The 27,150-nt window shown below is 47.7% G+C and overlaps 1 pseudogene; it reads left to right on the top strand.

Moving 5' to 3' along the window:
- Positions 1-27,150, top strand: part of LOC137300078 (alanine aminotransferase 2-like) — a 149,417-nt pseudogene that overhangs the window by 69,156 nt on the left and 53,111 nt on the right.

The following is a 27,150-nucleotide window of genomic DNA, read 5'->3' as shown; positions in this document are numbered from 1 at the left end:
TCGTTCTGGACCCCCCCCAGCTAGGGGAAACATTCTCCCTGCATCCAGTCTGTCCAGCCCCTGTCAGAATGTTATATGTTTCAATGAGATCCCCTCTCATTCTTCTAAACTCTAAAGTCGACCCCCAATCTCTCCCTCATACGACAGTCCTGCCATCCCAGGAATCAGTCTGGGTGAACCTTCATTGCACTCCCTCTATGGCAAGTATATCCTTTCTTAGGTAAGGAGACCCAAAACTACACACAATACTCCAGGTGTGGTCTCACCCCCAAGGCCCCTGTATAACTGCAGTAAGACATCCCTGCTCCTGTACTCAAATCCTCTTGCAATGACGGTCAACATACCATTTGCCTTCCTAACTGTTTGCTGCACCTGCATGTGTGCTCTCCAGTGACTGGTGTACAAGGACACCTGTGTACAAGGACACCCAGGTCCCTTTGTACATCAACATTCCCCAATCTATCACCATTTAAATAATACTCTGCCTTTCTGTTTTTCCTTCTGAAGTGGATAACTTCACATTTATCCACATTATTCTGCATCTGCCATGTATTTGCCAACTCACTCAACTTGTCTAAATCGCCTTGAAGTCTCTTTGCATCCTCCTCACAACTCACAATCCCACCTAGTTTTGTGTCATCAGCGAACTTGGAAATATTACATTTAGTTCCCTCATCCAAATCATTGATATATATTGTGAATAGCTGGGGCCCAAGCTCTGATCCCTGCGGTACCCCACTAGTCACTGCCTGCCAACCTGAAAAAGACCAGTTTATTCCTACTCTCTGTTTCCTGTCTGTTAACCAATTCTCAATCCATGCCAGTATATTACCACCAATCCCACGTGCTTTAATTTTGCACAATAATCTCTTATGTGGGACTTTATCAAAGGCCTTCTGAAAATCCAAATAAACCACATCCATTGGTTCCCCATTATTGGCTCAGAAAATCAAGATGTAGAATCAGTCTGGGTGGAGTTAAGAAGCACCAAGGGGCAGAAAACATTGGTGGGAGTTGTCTATAGGCCTCCGAACAGTAGTGGTAATGTAGGGGATGGGATCAAACAGGGTGCATGTAATAAGGGTACAACAGTAATCATGGGTGACTTTAATCTACATATAGACTGGCCAAACCAAAGCTCTGAGAGACCTGGAATAAAAGGATAGGTTAATCGGGGTAAGTAAACAGTAAGTAAATTAATAATCGAGTATCTAAAGGGAGGTTAGAAAGAAAAAGGTTTCTAAATATAATGATGTGGAGATGCCGGTGATGGACTGGGGTTGGCAAATGTAAAGAATCTTACAACACCAGGTTATAGTCCAACAAATTTATTTGAAAATCACAAGCTTTCGGAGGCTTTCTCCTTCGTCAGGTGAATGTGGGAATCCTTGAACGTTTCACATTTATATTCAGAGAACAATACCTGGTGATTACAGATAATCTTTCCAACTGCCCGTTGTCAAGGCAATCAAAGTGTTCAGACAGAGAGGTGTTACCTACAGGACCACCGAATATACAAACGGCCAGGACACAAAACAGAGAGAGGGAGAAACATGCTAAAGGAGGAGAAAGACAGAAAATAACCCGTTGTATTAAAAACAGATAACTTTTTTTCGCTGGTGGGGTTACGTGTAGCGTGACATGAACCCAAGATCCCGGTTGAGGCCGTCCTCATGGGTGCGAAATTGATAGCCAAGGCATTTGCAGACAATACTAAAATGGGAGGCATAGTAAGTAAGTCCGAGGAGCAAAGGAAGCTGCAATGGGGATATTGGGGATATCGGGGGATATCGGGGGTATTGGGGATATCGGGGGTGTTGGGATATCGGGGGTGTTGGGGATATCGGGGGTGTTGGGGATATCGGGGGTGTTGGGGATATCGGGGGTGTTGGGGATGTTGGGGATATCGGGGGTGTTGGGGATATCGGGGGTGTTGGGGATATCGGGGGTGTTGGGGATATCGGGGGTGTTGGGGATATCGGGGGTGTTGGGGATATCGGGGGTGTTGGGGATATCGGGGGTGTTGGGGATATCGGGGGTGTTGGGGATATCGGGGGTGTTGGGGATATCGGGGGTGTTGGGGATATCGGGGGTGTTGGGGATATTGGGGATATCGGGGGTGTTGGGGATATCGGGGGTGTTGGGGATATCGGGGGTGTTGGGGATATTGGGGATATCGGGGGTGTTGGGGATATCGGGGGTGTTGGGGATATTGGGGATATCGGGGGTGTTGGGGATATTGGGGATATCGGGGGTGTTGGGGATATCGGGGGTGTTGGGGATATTGGGGGTGTTGGGGATATTGGGGGTGTTGGGGATATCGGGGGTATTGGGGATATTGGGGATATCGGGGGTGTTGGGGATATCGGGGGTATTGGGGATATTGGGGGTGTTGGGGATATTGGGGGTGTTGGGGATATCGGGGGTGTTGGGGATATTGGGGATATCGGGGGTGTTGGGGATATCGGGGTGTTGGGGATATTGGGGGTGTTGGGGATATTGGGGGTGTTGGGGATATCGGGGGTATTGGGGATATCGGGGATATCGGGGGTGTTGGGGATATTGGGGGTGTTGGGGATATGATGACAGAACAGGTAAAAAACCGTGGACTGTGGAATTCAATGTCAGTAAATTCGAGGTATATTTTCTTATTAAAAAAATAAAAGCAATTCTACTTTGGGGGAAAGCTGGATAATGTGTGATAGCGGAGAGATTTGGCAGGTCAGGTCAGCAACAACAACCTGCATTTATATCCCACCTTTAACGTAGTAAAACGTCCCAGGGTGCTTCACAGGAGCGATTTTCAAACAAAATTTGACACCGAGCCACATAAGGAGATATTAGGACAGGTGACCAAAAGCTTGGTCAAAGAGGCAGGTTTTAAGGAGCGTCTTAAAGCAGGAGAGAGAGAGGTGGAGAGGTTTAGGGAGGGAATTCCAGAGCTTAGGGCCCAGGCAGCTGAAGGCACGGCCGCCAATGGTGGAGCGATTAAAATCGGGGACGCTCAAGAGGCCAGAATTGGAGGAGCGCAGAGATCTCGGAGGGTTGTAGGGCTGGAGGAGGTTACAAGACATTGACATTTAAAGCGAATAAGGCCATAAAAAATGCTGATGGGTTTTATGGCGAGAGGGGTATTTAATACAAAAATCAAGATGTAATCGTGAATCGATATAAAACTTCAGTGAGGCCACAGTTGGAGGACTGTGTGCAGTTTTGGGCTCCACACTGCTAAAGCACAGAGCAAACGGAGTGGATTGTGAACAGAGTAGGAACTTGAGAATCAGGTGTTGAGAGGGAAGGACAGTAAACAGAGGGGAGGAGCACTGAGAGCAGCGGGGACCGGAGACCGGAGACCGGAGACCGGGGAGCGGGGAGCGGAGACCGGAGACCGGAGACCGGAGACCGGAGACCGGAGACCGGAGACCGGAGACCGGGGAGCGGGGAGCGGGGAGCGGGGAGCGGGGAGCGGAGACCGGAGACCGGAGACCGGAGACCGGAGACCGGGGAGCGGGGAGCGGAGACCGGAGACCGGAGACCGGAGCGGCAGAGGCAAGTAAATAAACGGCAGGGATCGAAGGCCGAAACTCACTTGGAGCAGCGGAGGCGGGAAATCTTCGGGATAAATTGATCAAAGAAAAATCAAGGAGTGACAGCACAGGACAACAGGTAGGTGATTGGGTGGCAGAAGACCCGAGAGTGAGAGACGATAAAGAGGTGAGAGAGGGCCCGAGGGTGGAGTGAGTGGGGGAGATAATGAGGTGAGAGAGGGCCTGAGGGTGGAGGGTGGAGGGGGAGATAATGAGGTGAGAGAGGGCCCGAGGGTGGAGGGTGGAGGGGGAGATAATGAGGTGAGAGAGGAGGGCCTGAGGGTGGAGGGGGAGGGGGAGATAATGAGGTGAGAGAGGGCCCGAGGGTGGAGGGGGAGGGGGAGATAATGAGGTGAGAGAGGGCCCGAGGGTGGAGGGTGGAGGGGGGAGATAATGAGGTGAGAGAGGGCCTGAGGGTGGAGGGGGAGATAATGAGGGTGAGAGAGGGCCCGAGGGTGGAGGGGAGGGGGAGATAATGAGGTGAGAGAGGGCCTGAGGGTGGAGGGGGAGGGGGAGATAATGAGGTGAGAGAGGGCCTGAGGGTGGAGGGGGAGATAATGAGGTGAGAGAGGGCCCGAGGGTGGAGGGGGAGGGGGAGATAATGAGGTGAGAGAGGGCCCGAGGGTGGAGGGGGAGATAATGAGGTGAGAGAGGGCCTGAGGGTGGAGGGGGAGATAATGAGGTGAGAGAGGGCCCGAGGTGGAGGGGGAGGGGGGAGATAATGAGGTGAGAGAGGGCCCGAGGGTGGAGGGGGAGATAATGAGGTGAGAGAGGGCCTGAGGGTGGAGGGGGAGGGGGAGATAATGAGATGAGAGAGGCCTGAGGGGGGAGGGGGAGGGGAGATAATGAGGTGAGAGAGGGCCCGAGGGTGGAGGGGGAGTAAGAGGAGAGAGGGGGAGGGGGAGATAATGAGGTGAGAGAGGGCCCGAGGGTGGAGGGGGAGTAAGAGGGAGAGGGGGGAGGGGGGACGCCCCAACAATCGTGGAGCCCCCCCAAACGATTGTAGACCCCTGATCCTGACCCCCCCCCCCCCCCACAATGATCGTGGAACCCCGACTCCAATCCTGACCCCCCCCCCCCCCCCCCGTGACTGACCCCCAATCCCTCCCCCCATGACTGACTCTTGACTCTCCCACCGGTGCCCCCCTCCCCCCACCATGCAATCAAAGACTCACCTGAAGACGCCCTCTCTCTGGCTGCTCTCCCGTCGACAGCAAACCAACAAAAAAAATAAAAGAAATCCTTCCGTCAAAATCATAAGGACGTTCGGGAAAACCGTCCTTCCGGGTTTTTTCATCCACAATTTGCCCCCCCCGCCCCCTTCCCGGCTCGGGGTCAAAATTGAGCCCATGGTTGCAAAGTGACCAAGGTTGGGAACTAAATATTCCAGGATACCTGACATTAGAAAAGACAGGCAGAATGGAAAGGGAGGGGGGTGCAGCCCTGATAATAAAGGATGAGATAAGGACAGGGGTGAGACAGGGTCTCGGCTTCGGAGGATCAGGAAGTAGAATCAGTCTGGGTGGAAATAAAAAATAACAAGGGGCAGAAAACACTGGTGGGAGCAGTTTATAGGCCCCCGAATAGTGGCTAAACCATTGGACAGAGTATTAATCATAAAATAATAGGAGCTTGTAACAAAGGAAATGCAGTCATCACGGGGGACTTTAATCTTCATATAGACTGGGCAAATCAAATTGGCAAAGGTAGTTTGGAGGACGAGTTCATGGAATGTATTCGAGACGGTTTCCTGGAGCAATACATCATGGAACCAACCAGGGAACAGGCTATTTTAGATCTTGTATTGTGTAATGAGACAGGGTTAATTAGTAATCTCACAGTAAAGGATCCTTTGGGGAAGAGTGATCATAATATGATAGAATTTCACATTGAGTCTGAGAGTGATGTACTTAACTCTGAAACTAGAGTCTTAAATTTAAACAAAGCCAATTACATAGGTATGAGGGGCGAGTTGGCGAAGGTAGATTGGGAAATTAAATTAAAGAGTTTGACGGTTGATAAGCAATGGTGAACATTTAAAGAAATATTTCAATATTCTCAACAAATATACATTCCATTGAGAAATAAAAACTCCATGGGAAAAGTGATCCACCCGTGGCTAACTAAAGAAGTTAAGGAGAGTATTAGATTAAAAGAAGAGGTTTATAATGTTACCAAGAAGAGTAGTAAGCCTGAGGATTGGGAGAGATTTAGAAACCAGCAAAGGATGACCAAAAAATTGATAAAAGGGGAAAAAATAGAATATGAGAGTAAACTAGCAAGAAATATAAAATCAGATTGTAAGAACTTCTACAAGAATGTAAAAAGGAAGAGAGCAGCAAAAGTAAACGTTGGTCCCTTAGAGGCTGAGACAGGAGAAATTATAATGGGGAATCAGGAAATGGCAAAGATGTAAAATAAATATTTTGTATCTGTCTTCACAGTAGAAGACTCAAAAACCATCCCAGAAATAGTGGGGAACCAAGGGTCTAATGAGAGTGAGGAACTTAAAACAATTAATATCAGTACAGAAAAAGTACTGGAGAAACTAATGGGACTAAAAGCCGACAAATCCCCTGGACCTGATGGCTGACATCCTAGGGTTCTAAAAGAGGTGGCTGCAGAGATAGTGGATGCATTGGTTATAATCTTCTAAATTCCCTAGATTCTAGAACGGTCCCAGTGGATTGGAAGGTAGCAAATGTGACCCCGCTATTCAAGAGAGGGAGAGAGAAAACAGGGAACTACAGGCCAGTTAGCCTGACATCAGTCGTCGGGAAAATGCTGGAATCCATTATTAAGGAAGTGGTAACAGGGCACTTAGAAAATCATAATATGATTATGATGTGGAGATGCCGGTGATGGACTGGGGTGGACAAATGTAAGGAATCTTACAACACCAGGTTATAGTCCAACAAATTTATTTTAAAATCACAAGCTTTCGGAGATTATCCCCTTCGTCAGGTGAATGAGTGGAAGGTTCTCAAATAGCATATCTTATATTAGGCTGGGACACCATCACACCAATCAAAAGGTTAATATGATTAGACAGAGTCAACATGGTTTTATGAAAGGGAAATAGTGTAAGGCAAATTTATTAGAGTTTTTTGAGGATGTAACTAGCAGGGTAGACAAAGGGGAACCAGTGGATTTCGTATATTTGGATTTTCAAAAAGCATTTGATAAGGTGCCACATAAAAGGTTGTTACACAAGATAATGGCTCATGGGAATGGGGGTAATATATTAGCATGGATAGAGGATTGGTTAACGGACAGAAAACAGAGAGTAGGGATAAACGGGTCATTCTCAGGTTGTCAGGCTGTAACTAGTGGGGTACCGCAAGGATCAGTGCTTGGGCCTCAGCTATTTACAATCTATATTAATGACTGAGACGAAGGGACCGAGTGTAATGTATCCAAGTTTGCTGATGATACAAAGCTAGGTGGGAAAGTAAGCTGTGAGGAGGACACAAAGAGTCTGCAAAGGGATATAGACAGGTTAAGTGAGTGGGCAAGAAGGTGGCAGATGGAGTATAATGTGGGGAAATGTGAGGTTATTCACTTTGGTAGGAAGAATAGAAAAACAGAATATTTTTAAATGGTGAGAAACTATTAAATGTTGGTACCCTGAGAGACTTGGGTGTCCTTGTACAAAAAGCACAAAAAGTTAACATGCAGGTTCAGCAAGCAATTAGGAAAGCAAATGACATGTTGGCCTTTATTGCAAGGGGGTTGGAGTACAAGAGTAAGGAAGTCTTACTACAATTGTACAGGGCTTTGGTGAGACCTCACCTGGAGTACTGTGTACAGTTTTGGTCTCCTTACCTAAGGAAGGATATACTGGCCTTTGGAGGTGGTGGAACGAAGGTTCACTAGATTGATTCCTGGGATGAGAGGGTTGTCCTATGAGGAGAGATTGAGTAGAATGGGCCGATACTCTCTGGAGTTTAGAAGAATGAGAGATGATCTCATTGAAACATAAGATTATGGGGAGGCTTGACAGGGTAGATGCTGAGAGGCTGTTTCCCCTGGCTGGAGAGTCTAGAACTAGAGGGCATAGTCTCAGGATAAGGGGTCGGCCATTTAAGACTGAGATGAGGAGGAATTTCTTCACTCAGAGGGTTGTGAATCTTTGGAATTCTCTACCCCAGAGGGCTGTGGATGCTCAGTCATTGAATATACTCAAGGCTGAGATCAATAGATTTCTGGACCCTAATGGAATCAAGGGATCTGGGGATCGGGCGGGAAAGTGGAGTTGAGGTTGAAGATCAGCCATGATCTGATTGAATGGCGGAGCAGGCTCGAGGGGCCGAATGGCCTACTCCTGCTCCTATTTCTTATGTTTATGTTTTTTATGTCACACTGTAGAATCATAGAAATGTTACAGTATGGAAGGAGGCCATTCGGCCCATCAAGTCCACGCCAGCTCTGTGCCAGACCAATCCAGCTTGTCCTACTCCCCCGCCCTATCCCCGTAGCCCTGAATTTTTTTTTCCTTTCAAGTACTTATCCAGTTCCCTTTTGAAGGCCATGATTGAATCTGCCTCCACCATCCCCTCGGGCAGCGCATTCCAGATCCTAACCACTCGCTGTGTAAGAAAGTTTTCCCTCATGTTGCCTTTGGTTCTTTTGCCAATCACCTTAAATCTGTGTCCTCTGGTTCTTGACCCTTCCGCCAATGGGAACAGTTTCTCTCTATCTATTCTATCTAGACCACTCATGATTTTGAACACCTCGATCAAATCTCCTCGCAACCGTCTCTGTTCCAAGGAGAACAACCCCAGCTTCTCCAGTCTATCCACGTAACTAAAGTCCCTCATCCCTGGAATCTCTTCTGCACCCTCTTGTAGGAAGGATGCTGAGGTAATAGAGAGGGTACAATGTACAGATTCACTAGAAGGCTGCCTGGTATCAGAAAATACAAAGAAAGACGTTAAAAATTGGAACTGTTTTCATTGGAACAGAGAAGATTAGGGAGTGATTTGATCGAGATGTTTACAATTATGAAGGGATGGGAGAGGGTGGATAGAAACCAACTGCTTGCAGTGATTGAGAGGTGTAGAACGAGGTGTCGGGATTTCCTTATTTCTTGTGATTCTTGGACACTGGACGAATAGTCAAGTAAAGAAAGTCACGCTCACTCAAGGGTAGTTTCGTCAATCAAAAGTAATTATTTAATATTATCATTCATACGAGCATTCATGAAGCAAAATTAAACCATACATATGATTTTCCTTTATAAAATCCCGTTATGCACTTAATAATTCGTAACATTATTATGTAATGACTTAACAATTCACACACACCGGGCAAATCATTAATACACATACAACCTTTAAACCAAGGATTTTGCTCAGCGGGCCTGAAGATTGATCAGCTCTTCAGTCCTTGAGGTCCTCTTCTTCTTGCGTGATGTTCGACTGCAGTGTGCGTTCCTGTGATTGCTGGGTGGTGAAGAGACTGTCCTCTCAAAGTCTTTTTATATTTTTTTTCCAATAGGGCAGCGGATTGGGGTGGGTCATTCTCTTTCTCCAATCACTCCCTGTGGCTATGCCTCAATCATTAACACGCCGCAATGATTGACGGGTTAGGCTTTGATCATGTGACCAGAGACCCTTTGATGTAGAAAAGACCATGGGCTCGAGCGATGGGTTGCAAAAGGCCCCTTTACTCTCTCTGTTTATGGCCTTTCATGTAGAGAGAGCCCAATACGTTTCTACACCCAGACATTCTTAATGGTCCATTACATCTCCAATTTTGATTGTTTCAGTGGCATCAAATCCACTCCTTACACCATTTGACCATATTCTGGGTGCAATACTATCTGATGTTTTACAAATCCCAGTTCTTTGAACAGATTACCAGATAGGAATGAGAGGCCCGTGCTTTTATCACACCGATCATTGCTGTCCTGATCCGAAGCCTTTGATTTATGCCCTTGTTGCCTTTTCTTGCATTACCCCCATGCTGTGTTGAAAAGATTGTGTTTCCAAAAGTCTTTGTGTTTTGAAAGCCTGACAATGCTTTAGGTTCAATATTATCCATCGAGCTTATTTATTTAATAATCTCGATATCGATCCGCAGGACAAAGTCTTCGATCCTGAAACTCATAATTCCCCAATCCCATCAGCGTCAGTGAGGGAAAATCAGGATTTGGGAGAATACAGTTTGCCACATTACTGTGTTTACAGGTTTTCAAATGTCTCTGTTTAAAAGGGGTACAGTTAACCCTTTCCTTCAAATATCTTTTGTTAAAGGGGTTTTGAGACCCACGTTCCCTCCTCAAGTGGTTCTGTTGAATCTTTTGACTGATCCACCTCACACCCTGAGCATTTCCTCGGTTATTAGCTTTTTATCATTGGTTTCCCGTGACATATGCAAAAAGAATATTTCTTTCCCATGTTTTCTGATTAAATGTCGCATCACACATAAGCAAACGATGATCATAAACACGAGTATACATTGGTATGATTTTGATATTACACAATCATTCTAACCCCTGGGTGTTGTCGAGGATTATATTACTGTCTGTCACTGTCCGTGATCACCCAGCACCTTTATCTCTTTCTCGACCTTCTCATTGTCTTGCTGCATTTTTACAAGGTGCTTCTGTGAAGTTCTAGTACGTTCTATAATGGATTTAAGACTCCAGGATAATGGGGGATTGGATGTCCAAACTGGTCCTCATGCTGCATTGATATATTAACCTGAACCGTGCTGATATCCTGGGTCACCACGGGTATCACCACGATAGGACCTATCTTGGTCAATTCCATCGGTACGAAACTAAAGATTGGGGATTCTACTGGGCACACTGGGACACCATGCTCACATGTGAATTTTGTGGTAGTCACACAATATTCCCCACATCCCAGATAGGCACTTTTCACCTGGTGGGCATCCCATGTCTGCAGTTGCACTGAAGGAGACTGGCCATCCAGGGTAAATCCACAGGCGGGTTTGACATAGGAGACTGGTCATCCAGGGTAAACCCACAGGTGGGTATGACATAGGGGACTGGTCATCCAGGGTGAACCCACAGGCGGGTATGACATAGGGGACTGGCCATCCAGGGTAAACCCACAGGCGGGTATGACATAGGAGACTGGCCATCCAGGGTGAACCCACAGGCAGGTTTGACATAGGAGACTGGCCATCCAGGGTGAACCCACAGGCAGGTTTGACATAGGGGACTGGCCATCCAGGGTAAACCCACAGGCAGGTTTGACATAGGGGACTGGCCATCCAGGGTAAACCCACAGGCAGGTTTGACATAGGGGACTGGCCATCCAGGGTAAACCCACAGGCAGGTTTGACATAGGAGACTGGCCATCCAGGGTGAACCCACAGGCAGGTTTGACATAGGGGACTGGCCATCCAGGGTAAACCCACAGGCGGGTATGACATAGGGGACTGGCCATCCAGGGTAAACCCACAGGCAGGTTTGACATAGGAGACTGGCCATCCAGGGTGAACCCACAGGCAGGTTTGACATAGGGGACTGGCCATCCAGGGTGAACTCACAGGCGGGTATGACATAGGGGACTGGCCATCCAGGGTGAACTCACAGGCGGGTATGCCTGGGGTCGTGCTATCACACCAACATATCCAGGATCCTCGTCGCCTGGTACAACCATCCAGGCCAGGGGCTTTCCCTGTGGCTCCCTTTCTCATAATCCGTTTGGGGAATTGTATAAATTCTTTGTACACATCCCCTTCAGTAGTTCCGATGGATTCTACCTTCTCAATATCTGCCAAGCCCTGTTGTACCTCATTCAGTAAAAACCCTCCATTCACAGCACAGGTAATGACCTTTGACACATTCTGATCTTATACTTTCCTTATCATGTTGCTGGATTATTTCATTAATCTTCCCTCTTATCTTAATCATTCCATCCACCATTTCCTTTATGGACTTTAGTCCTTCTCGTTGTTCCAGAATTTCATCTCTCTGCCCTTCATTTGTTTTACTCAGGATTCCCTTCATTTGTTGTCTCATAATCTCATTGTGTTCCCTCATGCTCTCTCTGTCTATCCGGTTCCATCCTTGGCCCTGATCCCCAACCATTCTCCTCATCCTTGCCTCTTTCTACTGCGGGTCCCCGTACGATTGGTTATTGGGGTGACAGTAACATTGTCCCAGACAACATGAATCAAGAGTTTGTGAATGTCCGGGGGTCAAGGCTCATCCAGATCCCGGCCTGCATTTCTCCGGACAAAATCCTTAGTCTGTTATTCTACTAATTGTTGGTAAAATTCTTCATGTTTTGGGTCGTATAACCCCGGGGCATGTGTACGGCACGAAGATTAAAACCCACTGGTGCAATCTCCTACCTCACACTATCACACAGTGGGTGCGAGTTACGACCAGACCATTCTTAGGGCCTGGCTTCTGTGGCGGGCACAATATTTTGATTGCCCTCCGTTGATGGGGCTTCGCTATAAATATTACCCGCCCTACCCTATCGTCATATTTGTTAAAGGTGGCGCCACAGTTAAACTGTCCCTTATGCCTTTAATAAATGCCGGCCAATCACTTTCTACACTGTCCTCCCTTTCCGGGCTGGTTCCCATTGAGTAGGCGGCCCCGACATGTCCCTCCTTTTTGCTAAGTGGGCCAAGTATGATAGCAAGCCCTGAGTCATCCATTACCCTTCTCCACCAGATCGGGGGAAGTTGTTTGGTTTTCTGTTCTTTTTTGCACCTACAATGTCACCTGCCACCTGTTCCTGCTCGAGGTTTCCAGCCATGTCTTTGTTCCGTTCCGTGGTACTGCCCGTGTACTCTACTGATCGATCACACCGAGTATATCTCCCGTATACTCGACTGATCGATCACACCGAGTATATCTCCCGTATACTCTACTGATCGATCACACCGAGTATATCTCCCGTATACTCTACTGATCGATCACACCGAGTATATCTCCCGTATACTCTACTGATCGATCACACCGAGTATATCTCCCGTATACTCTACTGATCGATCACACCGAGTATATCTCCCGTATACTCTACTGATCGATCACATCGAGTATATCTCCCGTATACTCTACTGATCGATCACACCGAGTATATCTCCCGTATACTCTTTACTGATCGATCACACCGAGTATATCTCCCGTATACTCTACTGATCGATCACACCGAGTATATCTCCCGTATACTCTTTACTGATCGATCACATCGAGTATATCTCCCGTATACTCTTTACTGATCGATCACACCGAGTATATCTCCCGTATACTCTACTGATCGATCACACCGAGTATATCTCCCGTATACTCTACTGATCGATCACACCGAGTATATCTCCCGTATACTCTACTGATCGATCACATCGAGTATATCTCCCGTATACTCTACTGATCGATCACACCGAGTATATCTCCCGTATACTCTTTACTGATCGATCACACCGAGTATATCTCCCGTATACTCTACTGATCGATCACACCGAGTATATCTCCCGTATACTCTACTGATCGATCACACCGAGTATATCTCCTGTATACTCTTTACTGATCGATCACACCGAGTATATCTCCCGTATACTCTACTGATCGATCACACCGAGTATATCTCCCGTATACTCTTTACTGATCGATCACACCGAGTATATCTCCCGTATACTCTACTGATCGATCACATCGAGTATATCTCCCGTATACTCTTTACTGATCGATCACATCGAGTATATCTCCCGTATACTCTTTACTGATCGATCACACCGAGTATATCTCCCGTATACTCTACTGATCGATCACATCGAGTATATCTCCCGTATACTCTTTACTGATCGATCACATCGAGTATATCTCCCGTATACTCTTTACTGATCGATCACATCGAGTATATCTCCCGTATACTCTTTACTGATCGATCACACCGAGTATATCTCCCGTATACTCTACTGATCGATCACATCGAGTATATCTCCCGTATACTCTACTGATCGATCACATCGAGTATATCTCCCGTATACTCTTTACTGATCGATCACACCGAGTATATCTCCTGTGTACTCTACTGATCGATCACACCGAGTATATCTCCCGTATACTCTTTACTGATCGATCACACCGAGTATATCTCCCGTATACTCTTTACTGATCGATCACACCGAGTATATCTCCTGTATACTCTTTACTGATCGATCACATCGAGTATATCTCCCGTATACTCTTTACTGATCGATCACACCGAGTATATCTCCTGTATACTCTTTACTGATCGATCACACCGAGTATATCTCCTGTATACTCTTTACTGATCGATCACACCGAGTATATCTCCTGTATACTCTTTACTGATCGATCACACCGAGTATATCTCCCGTATACTCTTTACTGATCGATCACATCGAGTATATCTCCCGTATACTCTTTACTGATCGATCACACCAAGTATATCTCCTGTATACTCTTTACTGATCGATCACACCGAGTATATCTCCTGTATACTCTTTACTGATTGACGGGGAACCATTTTTCTTTACCCTTCACGGTCACTTTGTGAGGACCACCATCAGCCGCAAGGTCCAAGGGTCAGTTTGCTGACCGCTATCTCATTTCACAACCAATCTGATTAAACACGGAGTCACTTCAAATGTCTCTATTTTAACTCATCAATGTTCAGTTACCAATACTGAACACAACTTCAATTTCAAATCATTAAAGCATTTGTAAAATTCAAAATGCCAATTATTAACTGATAACCTCATGTCTGGAATTTGAAATTCTCACGTTGTTTTTTAAGAACCAGAATTTCACTGCGGCCACAATAAAAGTCCGGTTTGCACCATGTGATCGGTCAGTTCACCTCAATAACTCCAATCTTAGTTCAGCAATGTCAGAATTAAACACAAGGCAGATCAGATAAAGTTATCAATATATCACATGCTTAAATTACATCGTCTTTCATTTAGTTCTTCAGGCACCTTTCCAAAAAACTGTAAAAATACTGGAAATAACTGCTTTTACAACTAAAATAAATCTTTGTTACATTACACAAAAGAGGAAAACACAAACCAGCATTGAAAAGGGGCCCGAGCCCGAAACAGTGAAAAGAAAGTACTTACAATGAGGACAGGCTTTTAAAGAGAAACAGTACTGAGTACACTGAAAACAACAGAACTCATTCTGCAGCTTGTGTAACAGTAGAAAAGGGAGAGGATCTTCCCCTTTCTCCTTCTCTATTCCATCAGACTAATTTATCCCTGATACAGTTTTTCACATCTGCCAAACTGGGATCGAGCCTGGCCAATTCCCCCCCCCCCCTCCCTCTGGCCCTGCCTCCTTGTGGGGGTACTCCACAGTCTCTGGCAAAATGTCCCTTTTTATCACAGTTGTAACATTTCCTATCAGCGTAGATGTTTATTCAGGGTCCCTCTGTTTTAGGACCCTCATTTCCCTCTGCGGGAGCTCGCACGCTCAATACTCTCAGGACTTTTCCGAATTCAGCTATCCTCCGTTTACAGCGGGAATGAGATATTTCTGGCCCTCTGCGGCCGCCTTTGTTGGTGCTCCTCTGTACTCGCACGGCTTCCTTTGGATCGTCCCTCTCTAACACCTCCAGTGCACCTTGTTCCAATACCTCTCAGCTTTGACTTTTTTTCTTCCAAAGCCTCTGCACGAATGACATTATTTGCCCTGGCCAATGTCAGATGCTCGAACAACTGCCCCTTCTCCCTCCTGTTCCTTCTTGGAAACATCTTTCAACCCCTTACAATCTTTCCTTAGGTTTAGCTCCTTCTGTTCCTAACCCTTGTTTCTCCCTCTCATCACTTGTGTTTGTGGATGTTATGTAGCCATATTTCAGTCTGTTTCGTTAGTTTTCTTGGTAACTCCTTTCCTCTGTATTTTTGATTTGCCTCTTCCATTGTTATATTTCACCCGTCTCTACCTGTTTCTGATTCTCAAACATTGTCCTTTGACCTTTCCATTATACCTTCCGCCCCTCCCTGCCCAGAAAACGACGTTTCTGTCTAAACGTTAGCTCCAGTGTTGTTTTAACTTGCTCTGTTAGACTTTCCACCCGTACGTTAGCTCCAGTCTAACCCTTTCTGCTAGGACACGGTATTCTCACTTTCTTGGTCTGACTATCAGTGTCCCATCTGGGGTGCCATTAGTGTCGGGAATTCCTTATTTCCTGTGATTCTTGGGCACTGGATGAATAGTCAAGCAAAGAAAGTCCCCCTCACTCACGGTAGTTTCATTAATACCAGCATTCATGAAGCAAAATCAAACCATACAAATGACTTTCCTTTACAAAATCCCGTTATACACTTAATAATTCACAACGTTATCATGTAATGACTTAACAATTCATACACACTGGGCAAATCATTAATACACATAGACAACCTTTAAACCAAGGATTTAGCTCAGCGGGCCTGTAGGTTGATCAGCTGTTCAGTTTCTTTTTATTCGTTCACGGGATGTGGGCGTCGCTGGCGAGGCCGGCATTTATTGCCCATCCCTAATTGCCCTTGAGAAGGTGGTGGTGAGCCGCCTTCTTGAACCGCTGCAGTCCGTGTGGTGAAGGTTCTCCCACAGTGCTGTTAGGAAGGGAGTTCCAGGATTTTGACCCAGCGACGATGAAGGAACGGCGATATATTTCCAAGTCGGGATGGTGTGTGACTTGAAGGGGAACGTGCAGGTGGTGTTAGAATCATAGAATCATAGAATCATAGAAGTTACAACATGGAAACAGGCCCTTCGGCCCAACATGTCCATGTCGCCCAGTTTATACCACTAAGCTAGTCCCAATTGCCTGCACTTGGCCCATATCCCTCGATACCCATCTTCCCCATGTAACTGTCCAAATGCTTTTTAAAAGACAAAATTGTACCCGCCTCTACTACTGCCTCTGGCAGCTCGTTCCAGACACTCACCACCCTTTGAGTGAAAAAATTGCCCCTCTGGATCCTTTTGTATCTCTCCCCTCTCACCTTAAATCTGTGCCCCCTCGTTATAGACTCCCCTACCTTTGGGAAAAGATTTTGACTATCGACCTTATCTATGCCCCTCATTATTTTATAGACTTCTATAAGATCACCCCTTAACCTCCTACTCTCCAGGGAATAAAGTCCCAGTCTGTCTAACCTCTCCCTGTAAGTCAAACCATCAAGTCCCGGTAGCATCCTAGTAAATCTTTTCTGCACTCTTTCTAGTTTAATAATATCCTTTCTATAATAGGGTGACCAGAACTGTACACAGTACTCCAAGTGTGGCCTCACCAATGCCCTGTACAACTTCAACAAGACATCCCAACTCCTGCATTCAATGTTCTGACCAATGAAACCAAGCATGCTGAATGCCTTCTTCACCACCCTATCCACCTGTGACTCCACTTTCAAGGAGCTATGAATCTGTACTCCTAGATCTCTTTGTTCTATAACTCTCCCCAACGCCCTACCATTAACGGAGTAGGTCCTGGCCCGATTCGATCTACCAAAATGCATCACCTCACATTTATCTAAATTAAACTCCATCTGCCATTCATCGGCCCACTGGCCCAATTTATCAAGATCCCGTTGCAATCCTAGATAACCTTCTTCACTGTCCACAATGCCACCAATCTTGGTGTCATCTGCAAACTTACTAACCATGCCTCCTAAATTCTCATCCAAATCATTAATATAAATAACAAATAACAGCGGACCCAGCACCGATCCCTGAGGCACACCGCTGGACACAGGCATCCAGTTTGAAAAACAACCCTCGACAACCACCCTCTGTCTTCTGTCGTCAAGCCAATTTTGTATCCAATTGGCTACCTCACCTTGGATCCCATGAGATTTAACCTTATGTAACAACCTACCATGCGGTACCTTGTCAAATGCTTTGCTGAAGTCCATGTAGACCACGTCTACTGCACAGCCCTCATCTATCTTCTTGGTTACCCCTTCAAAAAACTCAATCAAATTCGTGAGACATGATTTTCCTCTCACAAAACCATGCTGACTGTTCCTAATTAGTCCCTGCCTCTCCAAATGCCTGTAGATTCTGTCCCTCAGAATACCCTCTAACAACTTACCCACTACAGATGTCAGGCTCACTGGTCTGTAGTTCCCAGGCTTTTCCCTGCCGCCCTTCTTAAACAAAGGCACAACATTTGCTACCCTCCAATCTTCAGGCACCTCACCTGTAGCGGTGGATGATTCAAATATCTCTGCTAGGGGACCCGCAATTTCCTCCCTAACCTCCCATAACGTCCTGGGATACATTTCATCAGGTCCCGGAGATTTATCTACCTTGATGCGCGTTAAGACTTCCAGCACCTCCCTCTCTGTAATATGTACACTCCTCAAGACATCACTATTTATTTCCCCAAGTTCCCTAACATCCATGCCTTTCTCAACCGTAAATACCGATGTGAAATATTCATTCAGGATCTCACCCATCTCTTGTGGTTCCGCACATAGATGACCTTGTTGTTCCCATGCGCCTGCTGCCCTTGTCCTTCTAGGTGGTAGAGGTCGTGGGTTTGGGAGGTGCTGTCGAAGAAGCCTTGGCGAGTTGCTGCAGTGCATCCTGTGGATGGTACACACTGCAGCCACAGTGCGCCGGTGGTGAAGGGAGTGAATGTTTAGGGTGGTGGATGGGGTGCCAATCAAACGGCTGCTTTGTCCTGGATGGTGTCGAGCTTCTTGAGTGTTGTTGGAGCTGCACTCATCCAGGCAAGAGGAGAGTATTCCATCACACTCCTGACTTGTGCCTTGTAGATGGTGGAAAGGCTTTGGGGAGTCAGGAGGTGAGTCACTCGAGGTTCTGTTTCTCTTGCGTGATGTTTGACTCCCGGGTGTTCTTCTCTCCAGATCTTTTCATATTGTTTTTTTACCAATAGGACACAGGATTGGGGAGGGTCGTTCTCTTTGTCCAATTGTCCCCTGTCGCTCTGCCTCAATCATTAACATACTTCAATGATTGACAGTTTAGGCTTTGACCATGTGACCGGAGACCCTTTGATGTAGAAAAGGACCATGGGGGTGATGTTAGGGGGCAATTGCGGGTGCGTTGGGGGCAGGGGGGGCTCCCAAAATCGTGGAAATCCCGTTCGGGTTCAGATGCCGGCTCCAACCCGTCGGCTTCTGAGTTTCCCAGGGACCCCCCTGTCTGCACGCGGGCGACCCGAAAACGGAAGTCCCGCCGGCAATTAAAGCCGCAGGATGAGAGTTAAAGAGCCAAATGTACCTCATTGAGATATTTAAGGCACTTTACCTGGGACAGAGGAAGTGATTACAACCATTTTTAACTGACCTGGATGACTTCCCACCGCCTCTGGATCACACCCGGTGAAACCAGGGCCAGATCAAGAAACTAAATAAATTAAATCAAAAACCAGTGCAATGAAGTGAAAACACAAAATCAACATACCATTGAAACCTGCTCCGCCTTCCGATGTCCCCCCAGTCCCCCCGATCTTCCCCCGATGTCCTCCAGATCTTCCCCTCTACCACCCCAATCTTCCCCCGCCCCCCCCGATCTTCCCCCACCCCCCAATCTTCCCCCTCCCCTCCCCAATCTTCCCCTACCCCCCGATCTTCCCCTCTCACCCCCCCGATCTTCCCCTCTCCCCCCTCCCTGATCTTCCCCTACCCCGATCTTCCCCTCTCCCCTCCCGACCTTCCCCTCTCCCCCCCGATCTTCCGCTCTCCCCCCCCGATCTTCCCCTCTCTCCCACCCCGATCTTCCCCTCTCTCCCCCCCATCTTCCGCTCTCCCCCCCGATCTTCCCCTCTCTCCCACCCCGATCTTCCCCTCTCTCCCCCCCATCTTCCCCTCTCCCCCCTGATCTTCCCCTACCCCGATCTTCCCCTCTCCCCCCGATCTTCCCCTCTCCCCCCCGATCTTCCCCTCTCTCCCACCCCGATCTTCCCCTCTCTCCCACCCCGATCTTCCCCTCTCTCCCACCCCGATCTTCCCCTCTCCCCCCCCCATCTTCCCCTCTCCCCCCCGATCTTCCCCTCTCCCCTCCCGACCTTCCCCTCTCCCCCCCGATCTTCCGCTCTCCCCCCCCGATCTTCCCCTCTCTCCCACCCCGATCTTCCCCTCTCTCCCCCCCATCTTCCGCTCTCCCCCCCGATCTTCCCCTCTCTCCCACCCCGATCTTCCCCTCTCTCCCCCCCATCTTCCCCTCTCCCCCCTGATCTTCCCCTACCCCGATCTTCCCCTCTCCCCCCGATCTTCCCCTCTCCCCCCCGATCTTCCCCTCTCTCCCACCCCGATCTTCCCCTCTCTCCCACCCCGATCTTCCCCTCTCTCCCACCCCGATCTTCCCCTCTCCCCCCCCCATCTTCCCCTCTCCCCCCCGATCTTCCCCTCTCCCCCCCAGTGCCCAGAACTGAACAGAGTACTCCAGATGTGGTCTAACCAGGGCTTTGTACAGATGTAGCATAACTTCTGCCCCCTTGTATTCTAGTCCTCTAGATATAAAGGCCAGCATTCCATTAGCCTTTTTGATTATTTTCTGTACCTGTCCATGATATTTTAATGATCTATGTACACGGACCCCTAAGTCTCTTTGGACCTCCGCTGTTTCGAGCTTTTCACCATTTAGAAAGTACTCTGATCTATCCTTTTTAGGTCCAAAGTGGATGACCTCACACTTGCCTACATTGAAATCCATTTGCCACAGTTTTGCCCATTCACTTAATCTATTAATATCTCTCTGTAATTTTATGCTTCCGTCTACACTGCTTACAATGCTGCCTATCTTTGTGTCATCGGCAAACTTGGATATGTGGCTCTCTATCCCGTCATCTAAATCGTTAATAAATACAGTGAATAATTGAGGCCCCAACACAGATCCCTGCGGGACTCCACTAGTCACATCCTGCCAATGTGAGTACCTGCCCATTATCCCTACTCTCTGTCTCCTGCTGCTCAGCCAATTTCCTAATCAGATCAATTCCATCAGCTTGGACTTTAGCGAACAGTCTCTTATGTGGGACTTTATCAAGTGCCTTCTGGAAGTCCATATAAATAACATCCATTGACATTCCCCTGTCCACTACTTTAGTCACCTCTTCAAAAAATTCAATCAGGTTTGTCAGGCACGACCTACCTTTCACAAATCCATGCTGGCTCTCTCTGATTAACTGAAAATTTTCAGTCACTCTGTCCTTAATTATAGACTCTAGTAATTTCCCGGTAACAGATGTTAGGCTAACTGGTCTATAATTCCCTGGTTTCCCCCTCTCTCCTTTCTTAAAAAGCGGAGTGACATCTGCAGATTTCCAATCTAAAGGAACGATTCCTGAATCTAGAGAACTTTGAAAGATTATAGTTAGGGCATCCGCAATGTTCTCACCCACTTCCTTTAAAACCCTGGGATGGAAACCATCTTGTCCTAGGGATTTGTCACTCTTTAGTGCTATTATTTTGTTCATTACTGTTAATTAGGAACAGTGTAGCTCTCACTATCTGTTTTGTGAGTAGGCCATTCAGCCCCTCGTGCCTGCTCCACCATTTGATAAGATCATGGCTGATCTGTGATCTAACTCCATATACCTGCCTTTGGCCCATATCCCTTAATACCTTTGGTTGCCAAAAAGCTATCCATCTCACATTTAAATTTAGCAATCGAGCTAGTATCAATTGCCGTTTGCGGAAGAGAGTTCCAAACTTCTACCACCCTTTGTGTGTAGAAATGTTTTCTAATCTTGCTTACGTTAATTATGATGAGTCCCCGTCCCTGATTCAAAATTAGTTTCCTTGGGGTGTCCGATTTGCTATCCTCTCCTCGACTATAAATACTGAAGCAAAGTAATTATTTAACATGTCCGCCATTTCCTTATTTTCATTTCCTATTTCACCATTATCAGTTTTTAAGGGGCCCTCATTGCTCCTGACCACCCTCCTTTATCCAATATAATGGAAAAATGTTTTGTATTGGTTTTGATATCCCTTGCGAGTTTCTTTTCATACTCCCTTTCTGTAGCTCTCACTATCTGTTTTGTGACCCTTTGCTGTTCTCTGTATCTCTCCCAGCCGCCAGAATCTGTGCTATTTTTTGCTTTTTCTTTTTGTACGATGTTGTCCCTTTACCTCTTTAGTCATCCAAGGCTGTTTTTTTTGGCAAGTAGAGTTCTTGCCCCTCAGGGGTATAAACTGGTTCTGTATCACGTTAAATTCTTTTTTGAACACCTCGCACTGATCATCAGTCGTTTTACCCATTAACAGATTTGCCCAGTTTACTGTGGACAGTCTCTGTCTCATCCCATTGAAGTCGGCCTTGCCCAAGTCTAGAATCTTCGTAGCTGATCCGGGTTTCTCCCTTTCAAACACAACATTGAACTCGATCATATTATGATCACTATTAGACAAATGTTCACACACCGTTAGGCTGTAAACTAAATCGGGCTCATTACTCATTATTAAATCTAGCAGCCAGACAAAGCCAAGTCCATGGGAGGGGGGGGAGGAAGGTCAGGAGAGCAATAGTGATTGGGGAAAGAACGGCAGACTGGGACTAGCTGGATTGCTCTTGCAGTGAGCTGGCGCAGGCTCGATGGGATGAATGGCCTCCTTCTGTGCTGTAACCTTTCTATGATATGACCTGTTGGTTCTAGGACATATTGTTGCCGAAAGCTGTCCTGAACACACTCAAGAAATTCACTACCTTTCTGACATGAGCTCGTCTACTTATCCCAATCAATATGAAAGTTAAAATCCCCCATTAAACCCACGCTGCCTTTGCTACATGCTTGTCTAATCTCTGCATTTATACATTCTGTCACTTCACAGCTGCTACCAGGGGGCCTGTGCACAACTCCCACTACAGTCTTAATTCCTTTTCTATTTCTTAATTCTACTCATAAAGTCTCCACTGCCTGTTTACCTCTCGTTATATCCTCTCATCATTGGAGTAATTTCATCCTGAATCACAAAGGCTCCTCCTCCCCCTCTACCAGTTTCCCCATCCGTCCTGTAGACCTTATAACCTTAGGACATGTGGAGTGACCGTCCGCCTTCCTTACTCACCGGTCACTCCTGTGGTGATGTAGAGTGACCATCCACCCTCCCCACTCACTGGTCACTCCTGTGGGTGATGTGGAGTGACCGTCCACCCTCCCCTCTCACCGGTCACTCCTCCAGGTGATGTGGAGTGACCGTCCACCCTCCCGATCACCGGTCACTCCTGTGGGTGATGTGGAGTGACCGTCCACCCTCCCCGATCACCGGTCACTCCTGTGGGTGATGTGGAGTGACCGTCCACCCTCCCGATCACCGGTCACTCCTGTGGGTGATGTGGAGTGACCGTCCACCCTCCCCGATCACCGGTCACTCCTGTGGGTGATGTGGAGTGACCGTCCACCCTCCCCGATCACCGGTCACTCCTGTGGGTGATGTGGAGTGACCGTCCACCCTCCCCGATCACCGGTCACTCCCGTGACGCTCTGTAATGCCACAGCTCTCTGTTGACTGGGCTGCGTTCTCTTTGCACGAGTGGGAATAATTTCACTCTCTCTGGAGACAGATGGTTTATAAAAAGAAAATATCCACAGTGGTCAAATCACTGAGCTGAATCCAAATCACTCCCTCAGGTAATGAGTGGGTCCCGAGCAAACGACAATTCGACCAATCACACTACATGAGCAAAGGAACAGAAATAGACCATGAGGCCCGATGTAAAACCACGATTTTCCTGAACTGCGTCACTCACCGCGCCCTCCCTCTCTCTCCCTCCCTCCCTCTCTCTCTCTCCCTCCCTCTCTCTCTCCCTCCCTCCCTCTCTCTCTCTCTCCCTCCCTCTCTCTCTCTCTCCCTCCCTCTCTCTCTCTCCCTCCCTCCCTCCCTCCCTCTCTCTCTCCCTCCCACACTCTCATTGATCCATGTTAACCCGGTCCACTGCTCTACTCCGGCCAGTCTGGGCCCTTCCACATCTCCCAGTTTAATGGACGGGTGTTCCTGAGCTCTGGTCTCCATTGGTTACCGTGGTCCACGGCCATCTCTCTGCTCAAGGTTTATTGAAGCTGTAGATATCACGTGATCGACACAAAGCTGAAAGATTACAGAGTCTGGAGCACAGAAACACTCGGCCCGTCTGGTCCATGCCGGTGTTTATACTCCACATGAGCCTCCTCACGCTCCAATTCCCTCTCCCCACCCTGCCGCCTGACCCCTCAAATCCCCTTCTCATTCATTCATTATATGGATAATCTCACATGTTAAACACCATAGGATTCTATGGTGGTGAGCCGCCTTCTTGAACCGCTGCAGTCCGTGTGGTGAAGGTTCTCCCACAGTGCTGTTAGGAAGGGAGTTCCAGGATTTTGACCCAGCGACGATGAAGGAACGGCGATATATTTCCAAGTCGGGATGGTGTGTGACTTGGAGGGGAACGTGCAGGTGGTGTTGTTCCCATGTACCTGCTGCCCTTGTCCTTCTAGGTGGTAGAGGTTGCGGGTTTGGGAGGTGCTGTCGAAGAAGCCTTGGCGAGTTGCTGCAGTGTATCCTGTAGATGGTACACACTGCAGCCACGGTGCGCTGGTGGTGAAGGGAGTGAATGTTTAGGGTGGTGGATGGGGTGCCAATCAAGCGGGCTGCTTTGTCCTGGATGGTGTCGAGCTTCTTGAGTGTTGTTGGAGCTGCACTCATCCAGGCAAGTGGAGAGTATTCCATCACACTCCTGACTTGTGCCTTGTAGATGGTAGAAAGGCTTTGGGGAGTCAGGAGGTGAGTCACTCGCCGCAGAATACCCAGCCTCTGACCTACTCTTGTAGCCACAGTATTTATATGGCTGGTCCAGTTAAGTTTCTGGTCAATGGTGACCCCCAGGATGTTGATGGTGGGGGATTCGGTGATGGTAATGCCGTTGAATGTCAAGGGGAGGTGGTTAGACTCTCTCTTGTTGGAGATGGTCATTGACTGGCACTTGTCTGGCACGAATGTTACTTGCCACTTATGAGCCCAAGCCTGGATGTTGTCCAGGTCTTGCTGCATGCGGGCTCGGACTGCTTCATTATTTGAGGGGTTGCGAATGCAACTGAACACTGCGCAGTCATCAGCGAACATCCCCATTTCTGACCTTATGATGGAGGGAAGGTCATTGATGATGCAGCTGAAGATGGTTGGGCCTAGGACACTGCCCTGAGGAACTCCTGCAGCAATGCCCTGGGGCTGAGATGATTGGCCTCCAACAACCACTACCATCTTCCTTTGTGCTCGGTATGACTCCAGCCACTGGAGAGTTTTCCCCCTGATTCCCATTGATTTCAGTTTTACCAGGGCTCCTTGGTGCCACACTCGGTCAAATGCTGCCTTGATGTCAAGGGCAGTCACTCTCACCTCACCTCTGGAATTCAGCTCTTTTGTCCATGTTTGGACCAAGGCTGTAATGAGGTCTGGAGCCGAGTGGTCCTGGCAGAACCCAAACTGAGCATCGGTGAGCAGGTTATTGGTGAGTAAGTGCTGCTTGATAGCACTGTCGACGACACCTTCCATCACTTTGCTGATGATTGAGAGTAGACTGATGGGGCGGTAATTGGCCGGATTGGATTTGTCCTGCATAACATGCCTGCAAATGTTACAGACCTGAGGACCTTACCCCATATCTGGTACTTTGTCCCTAAAGACCCCCTTTATGTGAACAGTTGGAATCCAGGATCTGAGAAAGGTTGCAGCACGGAAGGAGGCCATTCGGCCCATCGAGTCCGTGCCGGCTCTCTGCAAGAGCAATCCAGTTAGTCCCACTCCCCCACCCTTTCCCCGTAGCCCTGCAAATTTTTTCCTTTCAAGTACTTATCCAGTTCCCTTTTGAAGGCCATGATTGACTCTGCCTCCACCACCCCCTCGGGCAGAATGTGGAATTTTACAAATGACGACCCAAAGCAATTTGATTACAGAATGGGTTTCTCAGACATAGAATTCCATCGAATCTACAGCACAGAAAGAGGCCATTCAGCCCAACTGCTCTATCCCGTTCTTTACACTCCATATGAGCCTCCTCCCACTCTAATTACCTCTTCCCCCCCCTGGCCTCAGATCCTTCTATTCCTTTCTCCCTCATGTGCTTATCGAGCTTTCCCATAAATGCATCTCGACGAGTCACCTCGACTGCTCCTTGTGGCAGTAAGCTCCATATTCTCACCACTCTCACTGTAATTGATCTGTGAGTGACTATCTTATATTTATGTCCCTTCGTTCTGGACTCACCCACAGTTTCTCCACATCCACCCTTTCGAAATCCTTCATCACTTAAAGACCTCGATCAGGTCTCCTCTCAATCTACTCTTTTCCGGAGAAAGGAGCCCCAGCCTGCTCCATCTTGATATTGGACAGTAGTTGCTGGGTGCAGTTGGACTACAGAAATGGTTCTCTCTCTCTCTCTCTCTCTCTCTGTCTCTGTCTCTGTCTCAGTCTCTCTCACTCTCTCTTTGTCTCTCTCACTCTCTCTCTGTCTGTCATAGGAACATAGGAACAGGAGTCGGCCATTCAGCCCCTCGTGCCTGCTCCGCCATTCAATCAGATCATGGCTGATCTTCGACCTCAACTCCACTTTCCCGCCCGATCCCGATATCCCTTGATTCTCCTACAGTCCAAAAATCTATCCATCTCAGCCTTGAATATATTCAATGACTCAGCATCCACAGCCCTCTGGGGTAGAGAATTCCAAAGATTCACAACCCTCTGAGTGAAGAAATTTCTCCTCATCTCAGTCTTAAATGGCCGACCCCTTATCCTGAGACTATGCCCTCTGGTTCTAGACTCTCCAGCCAGGGGAGACAACCTCTCAGCATCTACCCTGTCAAGCCCCCTCAGAATCTTAAATGAGATCACCTCTCATTCTTCTAAACTCCAGAGAGCACAGGCCCAATCTACTCAATCTCTCCTCATTGGACAACCCTCTCATCCCAGGAATTAATCCAGTGAACCTTCAATACACCGCCTCCAATTCAAGTATATCCTTCCTTAGATAAGGAGACCAAAACGTACGCAGTACTCCGGGTGAGATCTCACCAAAGCCCTGTATAATTGCAGCAAGACTTCCTTACTCTTGTACTCCAACCCCCTTGCGATAAAGGCCAACATGGCAGACTGGTCAAAAAAGTAAAAGCCCATGGGATCCAAGGGAGAGTGGCTAGTTGGATCCAAAATTGGCTCAGTGGCAGGAAGCAAAGGGTAATGGTTAACGGGTGTTTTTGCGACTGGAAGGCTGTTTCCAGTGGGTTCCGCAGGGCTCAGTACGAGGTCCCTTGCTTTTTGTGGTATATATTAATGATTTGGACTTGATCAAGAAGTTTGCAGATGATACAAAAATTGGCCGTGTGGTTGATAGTGAGGAGGAAAGCTGTAGACTGCAGGAAGATATCAATGGACTGGTCAGGTGGGCAGAAAAGTGGCAAATGGAATTCAATCCGGAGAAGTGTGAGGTAATGCATTTGGGGAGGGCAAACAAGGCAAGGGAATACACAATAAATGGGAGGATACTGAGAGGTGTAGAGGAAGAGAGGGACCTTGGAGTGCATGTCCACAGATCCCTGAAGGTAGCAGGACAGGTAGATAAGGTGGTTAAGAAGGCAAATGGAATACTTTCCTTTATTAGCCGAGGCATAGA

The sequence above is a fragment of the Heptranchias perlo genome, chromosome 2 (assembly GCF_035084215.1).
Source record: "Heptranchias perlo isolate sHepPer1 chromosome 2, sHepPer1.hap1, whole genome shotgun sequence".
NCBI classification, from domain to species: domain Eukaryota; kingdom Metazoa; phylum Chordata; class Chondrichthyes; order Hexanchiformes; family Hexanchidae; genus Heptranchias; species Heptranchias perlo.
This window is presented reverse-complemented; position numbering and strand designations above follow the sequence as displayed.